Source organism: Podarcis raffonei, chromosome 8, assembly GCF_027172205.1.
Source record: "Podarcis raffonei isolate rPodRaf1 chromosome 8, rPodRaf1.pri, whole genome shotgun sequence".
Lineage (NCBI taxonomy): Eukaryota > Metazoa > Chordata > Lepidosauria > Squamata > Lacertidae > Podarcis > Podarcis raffonei.
Genome location: NC_070609.1, coordinates 75509538 through 75522075, shown reverse-complemented (window position 1 = coordinate 75522075; position 12538 = coordinate 75509538). Strand labels below are relative to the sequence as shown.

The following is a 12538-nucleotide window of genomic DNA, read 5'->3' as shown; positions in this document are numbered from 1 at the left end:
TGGATTTTGCCTTTGTACCGTAAGTTAGTTTCACACACACTGAGGCACCCCTCTCTATCCTCCATCCAGACAACCAAGAGGCATTACAAGAGTTAAGGACACATTCCAGTGAGCCAAACAAAAAACAAAAAACACCAACCACTCAAAAGAGGGCACAAAGCAGGGTCGGTGAGCGATGTGGCTAGGGAAGAATCCTAAGGGACAAGGTAAAGAGGCCTATAGGACCACACTGACCTAAACAATAGTCAAATTTATTTAAAAAACACAAGACTTGCAGATTACTTTGAGGTTGGTGTGTAGAATGGCTAAATGTACTGTGTGTTGTGAATAAAGCGTCACACTGAGTTCAAATCACTACTCAGCCATGGATCTCACTAGATGACCTTGCAGAAGTCTGCCTCCCTCTTAGGCTCACCTAATTCAGAAGATTATTAAGATAAAAGAAAGACCATGCGTTCTGCCCAGAGCTCCATAATCCCACATTTTGCAGGCAGAGGAATGGAGACTGGGAACAGGACTTTCTGGTCATAACCAAGCTTGGATTCAAATGAAGTTTCACTGCGGCCAGATAGATAGATAGATGCCTTTGTCACCTTCACCCATGAAGACAAAAGTATGAGCAGCTTCTGTGTATATATTGATTCTTAATTAACTCCAAAAACACATGGGAGATCATGGGCCTACCAGCGACTCCTCAAATGAGCCCAGGATCAGTTTCAGCCTGTTTCCCTGGTGGTACTGGGCCCCAATGTTCTAGTTCTCCATTTCCCCAGAAACTACTGTGCCCCTACTCCAAAATCATCCAATGAGTTACACATAACAGTGCTATTCCACCTCTAGGCCCACTTTTAAACACAACAAGGCATCCTTGTTTTAATTTGTGATATGTGTTCCTTTTTCTTAGGATGTATCAACACTGCTGACAGACTGGTTATAAGTGATCTTTCTCCTTAGTCAATGATAGGGTTCCAGGGGTGCTGAGATCTCTGGCAGGCAGTTTTTTGCACCCACACTGAAAAAATTCTCAGGATTCATTGGGAGAAAGTAAATCATGACAGTTGTTAAGAGTCAACACACACACACACACACACACACCCCTACCCCTAGTATAGACCTATCTCACTCTCTTCTTCCTGCCTTTTCTTTAAAAGCATAAAAATGTACATTCTGGTGCCACTAGTGTGTCCCATTGTAAGCTGATCCCAACTTACTAGTAGTACACAAATGGAATAAAACATGAAACACAGCCCAATTTTGTGTATACCTTGGCAAAGTATGAAAGCAGCAAAATTGACCAACACACAAACCTACCTTCCCATGATCTAAGGGGTGGGTCAGGTGAACTGAGCACCAGAATGTGAGCACCCTCTTTGCTGAAATCTGGGTTGGAGAGAAGCAAGATCCATGATGATGCAGTGCTTCCAAGTTCTGGGCAGCCACAAACTCTGCATGCTGACTCCTAAACAAGAAGAAGACAGGACATAAGAAGAGCTCTGTTGGTTCAGACCAAAAGGCCAATCTAGTGCAGTATCTTATTCCCCACAGTGGCCAATCAGACACCTCCAGGAAGCACACGGACAGGTCATGAAGGCAAGAGCTGGCTCTGAAGCAGAATGGTCTGTTTAGTTCTTGGAGGCAATACCTGCTGACATCACCCTTCAGGAAATGGTCTGATTTCTTTTTAAAGCCATATAAGTTAGCGGACACAGACACACACCTTATTCATTATTTCTTTAAGTGATTTATATTCCGCTTTTCAACTACTGTATAGTCCTCAAAATGGCTAGCAACATTCATAAATACAGATCTTGCAGCAGCCAGGGGCACTGTTGCTTACCCTCCACCCCACCCCTCACACGTTGCTTACAGGATACTTTGGGTGGTATCCAGCTAAGTCCTACTCAGAGTAGACCCATAAAAATTAGTGGGCTTAAGTTATCAGTGTCTTAGTTTCAATGAGTCAACTCTTTAGTAGGGCTAGCATTCGATACAACCTCTTTCTGAAAGCTGGCCTAAATTTGCATCTGTTCATCTAAATTAGCATATACAAAATTCAAACGTCTAAGGATACAGCAACAGATCTGGTGGCAGCATATTCCACAAGTTAACAATGTGCTTTGTGAACACCTACCAGTATGTCATTCTGTCTGTCCTGAATATACTACTGATCAATTTGATTGGATGGCCCTGAGTTTCTGGCATAAGAGAGAGGGAGACCAAACCTAGTTGGAGCAGGCCTTTGAGAGCCGTTCATTAGTAAGCTTAGTCCTCATAATAGTTTGCAGTCAATGTGTGGGGATGAGGTTAGACTCCCAAGTCCCATCAGCCTCAGCCACCACAGCCAATGGTGAGGGATAGAATAACAGAATTGCAGAGTTGGAAGGGACCCTGAGGGTCATCTAGCCCAACCTCTTAAAAAGAAATATAACTGACACAGGTACAGTTCCTCTTTCTTTTAGAAACACAAACTCCTGGGTTGGTAACAAAGCTTTGGTTATTATTAAGGTATAAGAAAACAACATCAGTACTAACTTAAAATACACTATGGTGCTTTTTGGGAGTGTGTGTAATTTAATCTACACTATCTCCAGCCAGCAGCAGGCCTTTAACCTTTGCTAAGAATTCATCCCCTGCTACTGAAATAGAAGCCCAACTTTTCATAATGGATCAGTTCAAACATAATGTCCAACCATGGTTTATCAATACATAAACAAGCTTCAGGCTCACACTCTCCTTCCCTTCCTGCATTCCAACCCCTTCCACGACTTCCAAGTTGTTAACAAATGTGGCAAAAACCCTGCAACACCTAGTATGTTTCCAGCAAACCAGACCTGGAAACTGTGGTTGTGGGCAAGTGTCACAATGTCCAATTCTAGTTTGCAAGCAAATTTTTGTTTGTACACTATTTGGATGCTTTGAAAAACTTGCTTGACAGCAGTGTCAGAATTAGGGGTGTCAAAAAGGAAGATGGGGTCCATATGTCCAAAGCTTACTCAAAGAACACCAAACCGTGGTTTGGCATCATGCCCAAACCGTGGGTAATGCCTATATTTTAAAATAGGCTGGAGAGACAGGAACACATTACGTAAGCTATGTTTTTCTCTTAGAATGTGCCATATGCTCCTAGAAACACTACACATTACTCTCCTCCTGAGTACTTAAAATGCACACCACATCTCTGGCCAAATCAACCCTTGCTACCTATAGAAAAAGCAGAGTGCAGAAGAGCCCATAGCAAAGAATCTGCTGGCCTCTCTGCGCTGCCAAAAGGATCTGGAATCAGTGGCATAATCTGTGCCAAACTAAGTCTGCTGCCTTTGCAAGCATTCCCCCCCCCCCTTGGTAGTAAAGTGGGATTATGGCTCTTCTCTCTTTCAAAGACACCCGCCCCCCCCCCCGCCCCCGTTTACTCTGCTGCCGCTCCCAGCCATCTTGTTCTTCAGATGTCATTATCTGAGCACACTCCTAATCCAACCTCGGAGCAGCACAGAGTTTTGTTCTTGCTGGAGCCATGCCTATAGCGGATTCAAAAATTTTACATTAATGCTTTCTGAGCAGAAAAGATGTGCACAAACCCCCACACACAAACAATCCGCAGCTTGCAGGGCTCCCGTTGGGACTTGCTCAATTCTCTTTGTAGGGCTCCCACTTCTCTTCAATAAAAGAGTGACTAATTTATGAGAGAAAAGGCAAATTCAACAAATTAACGCACAGCCTGCAGGCTGGAACTGGTCTTGCCAAGAGCCTGGGCCCTGCTTTACAGTGGTTGCATGGTGTGCCACACACCTCGGGAGCTGTGCAGGAGGCGAGGAAGGGTCTGAACCAATGCAAGCTGACCTTTGTGTCGTTTCACAGTTGAAAGGGGCTTAGCATACCCTCTAACATTTATCCGATGAAAATAGGGACATCCCATTCCATAATGATAATTTGATTCTTTATATCCCACGCATCTTGCCTCAGCTACTCTGGGCAGCTTCCAGCATATATAAAAACCTAATAAAACATTTTAATTTTTTTTAAAAAAAAACCTTCCCTATACAGGATTGCCTCCAGACAACTAGGGGGTCGAATAATTCCAAACCCTCCAATATTTCTCCAATGAAAATAGGGACAGCCTAAGGAAAAATGGGACGCTGGTGGTGCTGTGGGTTAAACCACAGAGCCTAGAACTTGCAGATCAGAAGGTCGGCGGTTCGAATCCCCGCGACGGGGTGAGTGCTCCTGTGCGCAGACCGTGCTCCTGCCAACCTAGCAGTTCGAAAGCACGTCAAAGTACAAGTAGATAAATAGGTACCACTCTGGTGGGAAGGTAAACGGCGTTTCCGTGTGCTGCTCTGGTTCGCCAGAAGCGGCTTAGTCATGCTGGCCACATGACCTGGAAGCTGTACGCCGGCTCCCTCGGCCAATAAAGCGAGATGAGCGCCGCAACCCTAGAGTCGGCCAAGACTGGACCTAATGGTCAGGGGTCCCTTTACCTTTTAAGGAAAAATGGGACATTCCGGGATCAAATCAGAAACCGAGGCGGTTTCTCTAAATCAGGGACGTCCCTTGAAAATAGGGACACTTGGAGGGTCTGGGCTTAGCTGCCTGTGAAGACCGCAAGTTGTAGCTGCTGGTGGGCAGGCCTGAGGCTTATAAAGCCTGCAGGGGCCTTCATTATTATATTCTACATTTTCAGCTTCCAAGTTTATAGCAGGAAAAAAGTGCAAGCACGACTCTATCCAGTTTAGTTGCTTGCTCCCCCCCCCCAAAGTTTAGTTGCTTGCTAAGGACTAGCTAGCTCATATGCAATGCTAAACAAGGGATGGAGGAACCTGTGGCCAAAGGGTGTTATGCATTGTTACATTTGTACCCTGCCTTTCTCACACCGTGGAACCCATGGTGGCAGACATGTGGTTCCCAGGTGGCCACCCATCCAGACTCAGGTTTTCTTAGCTGCAGCAAGATGGTTGTTACCCTCATCAATAGTCAGCAGGGATGGGAACTGGAGTCTCAACAACTGCTAGAGGGCACCATGCTGAGGACAGATGCTAATGAAGAATGACAAATGAATCGTGTTTAATGACATTTCACAGCCCCATTCGCAAACTACAAATATGAAGGGGGTGGATTTGGGCCAGTTTTGTGGGGAGGCACAAAATTCACTGCTGCTGTGCCAGAGCTACTCCCAGTGGCTATTATTTTCCTTTCCCAAAGTTCCCATATAAGCGATGCCTATGTCATAATGTAGTGTTAGTCCCACCACATGGTCTTCTGGGAATGCATATGGTGGCTTTGGGGAGCAACCCCTACCCAGCTTTAGACTCCTCCGCCCTCGAAGGTTGATGGGTCAGCCTCTGGTTTCATCACGGTAAAGGTAAAGGGACCCCTGACCGTTAGGTCCAGTCGCAGACGACTCTGGGGCTACAGCGCTCATCTCTCTTTACTGGCCAAGGGAGCCGACGTTTGTCCACAGACAGTTTTTCCGGGTCATGCAGCCAGCATGACTAAGCCGCTTCTGGCGAAAGCAGAGCAGCACACGGAAAAGCCGTTTACGTTCCCGCTGGTGCGGTACCTATTTATCTACCTGCACTTTGATGTGCTTTCAAACTGCTAGGTTGGCAGGAGCTGGGACCAAGCAACGGGAGCTCACATGATCTTTTGTGTGGACAGTACCACTGGACAGACATCCATTAATACTTCAAAGTCTGCACAGGTTTTCTCTCTTCTCCTTGGCAAAAACATCATGCTCTAAAAAAGTCCTGAATAGGGTGCGTGGTCAGGCCAGGCTGGCTCCTGGTTCCCAAAGCAGCTGCCGCCGCAGCACATAAAATCCAGCTGGGCTCTCTCCGCCCCTTGGTCCCCCATGGCAGTGCTGGTGCTTCTTCCGCCCTCCCCGCTCTCTGGAGCCCGCCATGACCCGGGCAGCCCTGGTGCCCCAGAAGGGTGGCTGTCTCAGAGGAAGAACAGTCCAAACTGTAAGGTGAAGTTCACGACAGCATGCACTGCTCCCCAAAAAGCTGTTTCTCAGAAGGTTGTCTTACCATGCGTGCTGTATCCCAGAGCATCCTGCAGTTGAGCCAGTGTGCTCCCTTGAGCCCCAAACTGCAGAAACCCCAAAGACAGAGACACGCTCATTGGGGAAATGGCAAGGTTCGTTCTATGGTTGAGCTCTGCCCAGCGTTGGTAGAGAGTGATGGCAAACTCCGTGCTCAGGTTCTGTGGTTCATGGTGTCAGTATAAAAGCTGCCCTGCCCCTGCTCTCCCTCCAGGTCTTCAAATATTATGTCATTTAAATGGAAAAGAAGAGAAGGCTAGCAATTATAACTGTTTTAGGGACTTTCTTATACAGTATACCCTAAACATATCCTTGGAAATCGACATTACCTTCATGTTTTCCTTGGCATTTCTTCCTCCTGCCATCTTCCTCCAGGTCAGGATGGCAGGTCTGCAGAGCGTACAGGGAAAACAAAGAGCCACATGGGATATGTTTATTTTCTGAACCTCAAAATAGGCCTCAAACAGTTACAGAGAGACCTTTCCTAAGAATCCTTAGGGACTACTATTTCTCTGGAAGCAACATCTATACACTGAAGGGTTTTACCTTTGCAGTCTTCTGAAAGAGGGGTCTGGAGGGTGAGGCGGAGGGAGAACTGGTGGGCGAGGAGGAGGTCTCTGGGAAAGGAGAAATTTTATTTTTTCTTCCCAGACGGGAAAAGACTTTTCTCAGCCTTGAAAGTCTAGAAAAGAAAGAGAAATGGGACTCATAGTAAGTACTCTCTAATGCCTCTAAGCTCAAGAGGAAATCACTATCATCACAGAATGCAGATGCTGAGAGAAATCCTACTTACATGTCTATCTTCTTCCTGTAACAAACGCAAAACAATCCAACCATAGGAGCTCACCAGGCCTTTTAGCACTTTGGTGACCAGTGAGCCAGCAGAGGGAGGTGTCACAATGGCTTCTGTAAATCTGGGGCTGTCCCTGGAAAATAGGGACACTTGGCAGGTCTCCTGAGGTGCCCAGATGGGAGACCACCAGGGACCCCATGATATGGTGCTTAGAATTATACATACAAAAAGTACTATGTAAATAAATACATACATAGACAAAAAAAAATCCAGAATAGTATGGCACCCTACTTTTCTGTGGTAGGTGGGTCAGAAAAAAATGTTTCAATAAGCATTGGAAAGTGCTTTGAGTAAAAGTTCCACTTCCTCATATACACATTTGTTGATGTCTTACCAGGCACTCTGGTCAAGCAGGTTATTGAAACAATACAAAAACCTACCCAAAAGTAAAAGCAAGAAAAGTGTGAACACAGCATTAATACATCTTTCATAGCACCTTCAGCTCCCCAGGGGGTGAGAGGATATTGCCCACTGCTGGTCTAAACAATGGCTGCCTTCCATCCCACCACAATGGCAGGCGAGATTTTGAAAGGGTTATAAAGAGATCTAATTCAAAGCTATTTTCTCCTAAGACTCAAAACAGGGTAGCCACAATATAAAAATACTGCTCCAGAATCCTAGTAACCTCCTCATCTTAATCAAAAAACAATGGGAGCATGACATAGACTATAAAATAAACCCTACCCAATGGAATAAACTGTGATCTAAATCCATCTCCCCTTGAAACTTATCTATAGATGGTACCTAACACCACAGAAGTCGGCACTGATATATCAAGGAACCTCACCAAAATGCTGGAGAGGTTGTACCTCTACAGGCACATACCTCCATGTGTGGTGGGGATTGCCCCCAAATCCAACCCTTTTGGACATCAGTCCTACAAGAAATATGTGAAATAACTAAACAGGTATTAGAAGCCACCCCAGAACTGGCCCTATAGAATATTTTCCAAGACAATAACACACACTCACATTACAGAGAGCTTATAACCCAGCAGCATCATAGCTAGACACTGGAGGGACCTGTCAGGAGTGAACATGTACCACTGGTACCAAACGGTATGGGAAACAGCCTTACTAGGAAACTTAAGCAACAAACTAACAAACGTGGACAAACAAAAGTGGACACCTTCACCCGAGTGTGGCTCCCCTTTATTACACACACACAGCCCAACAAGACAACAAGAACCCACCAAAAACATACAAATCAATATGGCTAACTTGACCCAACAACCCCGTACCCTCACACACAACAAACAAAACTCACTGCAGTCAACCGAAGGCAACCAACCATATCCGGGGCCCTCAACCTCTCTCACTGCCAATGAAGACAAATAGAAAGAGAATCTACCCATGTGATACTGAGACAAAAACCTCGCACATACACTATGTAAAAGAATGAAAGTTTACTACTCCCTTTCTCCCCCCACTTTTTTCTCTCCCCTTCTCACTTCTCCCCCAGCCTTATACTGTATACAATATTAAAGTCTCACATCGAATATAATTGATCTGTAGAAATGACTTTATGATCTGAAAATAGGAACAATGTATGTACTTTTGTAACCCAAGAAAATCTTTAATAAAAACAATTTTTAAAAAGGACTCAAAATAGGTCCACCAATGGAACACCGAATCGTGGCTTTGTAACCAAGGTTAGTCAGAAAACACCCACTGAATGAATAGAATGGACCTACATTTTTTATGCCCGTTTATTTCAGTGGGTCGGCTCAGAGTATAATTAACATTGGATGCCAACTCTCCGGATCATATCAGACTAATTTTTACTCACAACAGACCCACGGAAATTGATTAACCTGAGTTAGCTGTGGCATTAATTTCAATGAGTTGGGCTAAAAAAAACCCATTGTGTGCCTTGAGAATGGGCAGTGTGGACCCAATCTCTTCCAAAGACTTAAATAGGCAAAACCCACCAGGGTCCATATATAATAATCAGCAGAGCTGTGAACATGAACATAACCATGATTTTAGGGAACTGTACAAGGATATTTTACAGGCAGGGGTACAAGTAGACACTACCATTTCACAAGCCCCTAATTTCTTTCCCCTCTCAAGCTTGTATGGGAGTCGGAGAAGGTTGACCTAGTCCAGAGTCAGGTAGCAAAAGGGTGCTGAAGCCCAAAACACAGTTCAGTCAGAAAACTTAACAAAGAGCTAAATTTGATATGTCCCAGCATCCTAATATATGTTTTGTGACATGCCCTACCATATCGTTCATGACCAAGGGATTGCCACCTTCAAGATCTACAATATTTTAATCCAATCAACAGTGCTGAATGTGTCATGACCCCAGATGACCAGAAATTAAAAGAGTGTCCTGGTGATGTATGACATAGGCAGGGCCAGATTTAGGTTTGATGAGGCCCTAAGCTACTGAAGGTAATGGGGCCCTTTATATGTCCAGCTGTCCTTTGTCAACAACAAATTGACGCTGTTTTTTGTGTTGAATATATGCTATATGGTAATTTTTGGACCTAACAGGTATCTAAAGCCATTTTATTTGTTTTTTATCTTATATTTTGGAAATGTAAATCCAGTTTTTTCCCTTTAATTTTTTTTGGGGGGCCCAAGAGAGTGGGGCCCTAAACTATAGCTTGTTTAGCTTATATGTAAATCCAGCACTGGGCATAGGGTAGATTAAAGCTTAATTCTGACTAGGGCTGTCAGCCAATTAAAAAATACATCAGTTGATTAATTAGATTAATATTAGATAAGTAGTCAATTAACAAATTTGGGTTTAAGAGCAAAACCCAATAGGTGAAGACAGCAACAGTCTTTCCATTTTCAGAAGGATTCAATCATGTGTCACAGAAAAATATGAGTGGACTTAGAAGAGGCACCACTTTCTGCATGATACCGTTCTCCAACACTGTGCTCTCCAGATGATTTGGACAACAACTCCCATCAGCCCCAGCCAGCACGGTGGCTGAGGCTGATGGGGATTTCATTCCAAAGCAGGCATAGGCAAACTCAGCCCTCCAGATGTTTTGAGACTACAACTCCCATCATCCCTGACCACTGGTCCTGTTAGCTAGGGATGATGGGAGTTGTAGTCTCAAAACATCTGGAGAGCCGAGTATGCCTATGCCTGTTCCAAAGTATCTGGAGGGCACCATGTTGACAAAGGCCATTGTAAGAGAAAGAAAGGGGAATGCCTCTTATGAAAATAAGCTGGCAAGCACCATTTTAAGTACCTTATAATCAGAGGCACTTTTTTAGTTGATTAAAAGAGACTTTTTGGAGGGAAATTAATGAACCTTACTGATTAAGACCACAGTCCTTTGCACATTTACGTGGAAGTCTAACCACATTCTGTGGGACTTGCTTCTGAATAAACCTGCACAGGATTCCACTGCAAATCAATTAAACATTGCACCACTAATTATAAGCTATCATTTTGGAAAGCGCAGAAAGGGGGGGGTGTTAGGGGAGGAAATCCGAGCCTTAAAATTAACCTGGCACCATACATTTCTCCGATGTAGTCACTGCATCTCAGTCCTCCATCAATGCCCTAACACTTACACGTTTCTGGCTCTTCTCTGAAATTTGAATGGGTGTGTGGGAGAGAATTACACCATACAGAAACGTTTTCTCCCTGCTCCTTTGTTTTTGCTAGGAATCTTTCACTTCTGTTTCATGTCAGCAATCTGCCTGAGCCAAGAGACAAGTACAGGGACGCAGAAGCTCATATAGAGCAGGGTGGCTCCCAGCCACACCTTAAAGGTGCACAGTGCCCTAGCTAGCACCCTGAGAGGCGCTCCTCAACGCCTTCCTTGGCACAGCTATCCTTTTGGCACCGGCTGGGACTCCTACACTCAAACTGAGGCAAATGCAAGGGTTTTGCAATTTCTTGGGGAAAAGTGAGAGGCAGGCTGCCTGCGGGCTTCAGACAAAAAGAGCTTTTTTGAGATCTTGTTCTGCTCTTAGCTAGGAAAACAGCTGCACTGCACAATCAAGAGTGTGGGGGTGGGGAATAAAGGAAAAATTGCCGACATCTTCCACTTTGAAGAGAGCCACTCCTAGAAAACATTTATGATACATGGTCTGGAAGATTTCATGTTGCTACTGAAGTTTCCCAAACTTGGGATGGGGGGGGGGATTCCACCTCCTGGATTAAAATTGGAGGCCCTACTTACACAAATATCCTACTTTTATATCCCATCTTTCCTCCCAGCTGCTCAAATAAACATTTCCCTCCTTATCCTCACAACTGCTAGCTGGCCCAAGGTGACCCAGGGAGGTTTATGACCTAGTGTGGATCTGAATCCTAGCTGCCCACTGGTCCTAATCCAACACTAGCCACTATACCACACTGACTCTCAACTCACACCCCCAAAAATATACATTTGGATGAAGGCCTACCAGTCATTTAACAGAGACTAACCTTCTGTGTGTGTCCATAGGAGCCCCTTGTTATAGAACCACCTGCCTGTGGGAGAAGGTCATTTTAATTGGGTCTGTATTGGGAACACCTGAACCACTTTCCAACACAGGAGGCAGTGGAGGCTGCCTCTAATGGGTGAGGTGAAGTGCTAAAATTTACATGGGCTGCATCCAATGCTGGTCCTACTCAGAGTAGACCTAGTGAAGTTAATGGTCATGCCTAACATAGGCCCATTCATGTCACAGGGTCTGCTCTGAGTAGGACCTCAGTTGAATACAACCCCAAAACATTGGATTTGCTTGAATATAACATTTAAACCATATTAGCAGTGCAATCAGATACATGCCTACCTGGTTTACTCCCAGGTAAACTGATACAGGATTTCATCTTAAGTGCGTTTCACTGATTCCCTCCCCGCACCCCGCTCCTCCTCCGAATCAAATATTTAAACTGAACTGCTTTTGTCTACTGGGGATCCAGTTTTTAATGCCTGTTCCAGTATTTTAACAAAACCTTGGGGGGGGGGCTACCTGTGGGTCTCCCTTTCTCAAGAACGCCCATCTTCTCCGCTGCTTGTCCGCTGCTGCCTGTGCCCGTTTGGTTGCCTCTCCCTTTGGACCCAATCCCTTCTGGGAGAAGGGAGTAAGGCATGTGGAGGTCACTAACACCTCCTTGCTGAATCTGAAAGAGGCCAATCACAGCCAATCACAGGAGCAGCAGAGGTCAGAAGGACCCAGGAACTTGCAGAGCGGCCATGGCATGTGCCTGATAATGAGAACTACCCACGACATCCCTGATCTACTTACAGAAAATTAAAATCAGCTTTTTCAGCTGCTGGATCCAGGAAATTCTGTGGAGCTTCGAGGCGGCTGTGGGCTGGTATCTTCCCCATCCATTTCTTCTGCCCCTCGCCAGTTAAACTGCCCTCCCTGTGATTGGAAGAGTCTACAATCTGCACTATGAGGTCATCAACCATTATGGAGAGACAGACATAATATCAATCCAGCACTAAGATTTTGCCCATTTTGAGCTGGGGTTTAATTATAAGGTACTTTGGGAACAGTTAACTGGGGAGGGAGTGTATAAATGGCAATAAATGTATATGCTGCAAAACAAAAGATCCATGACCCATCCAAACAAGGACCAACAACCCCACACTTGCTTAGCCTGGGAGTCTATACTACAAATCCCGAGACTGGTGTGTTAGGGCCCACGGCTGGGATAGCTTTACTATAAAGTAAACAGAA

At 45.0% G+C, this 12538-nt stretch overlaps 1 long non-coding RNA gene across 1 annotated transcript; it reads right to left on the bottom strand.

Annotated features, from left to right (window-relative positions):
• Positions 1-1362: 1362 nt before the first annotated feature.
• Positions 1363-9441, bottom strand: LOC128419792 (uncharacterized). The gene is made up of 3 exons (XR_008331921.1): positions 6584-9441; positions 4869-5030; positions 1363-1459 (listed from the first exon to the last, which is right to left on the bottom strand). It is a non-coding gene; the product is annotated as an uncharacterized LOC128419792 (long non-coding RNA).
• Positions 9442-12538: the final 3097 nt, after the last annotated feature.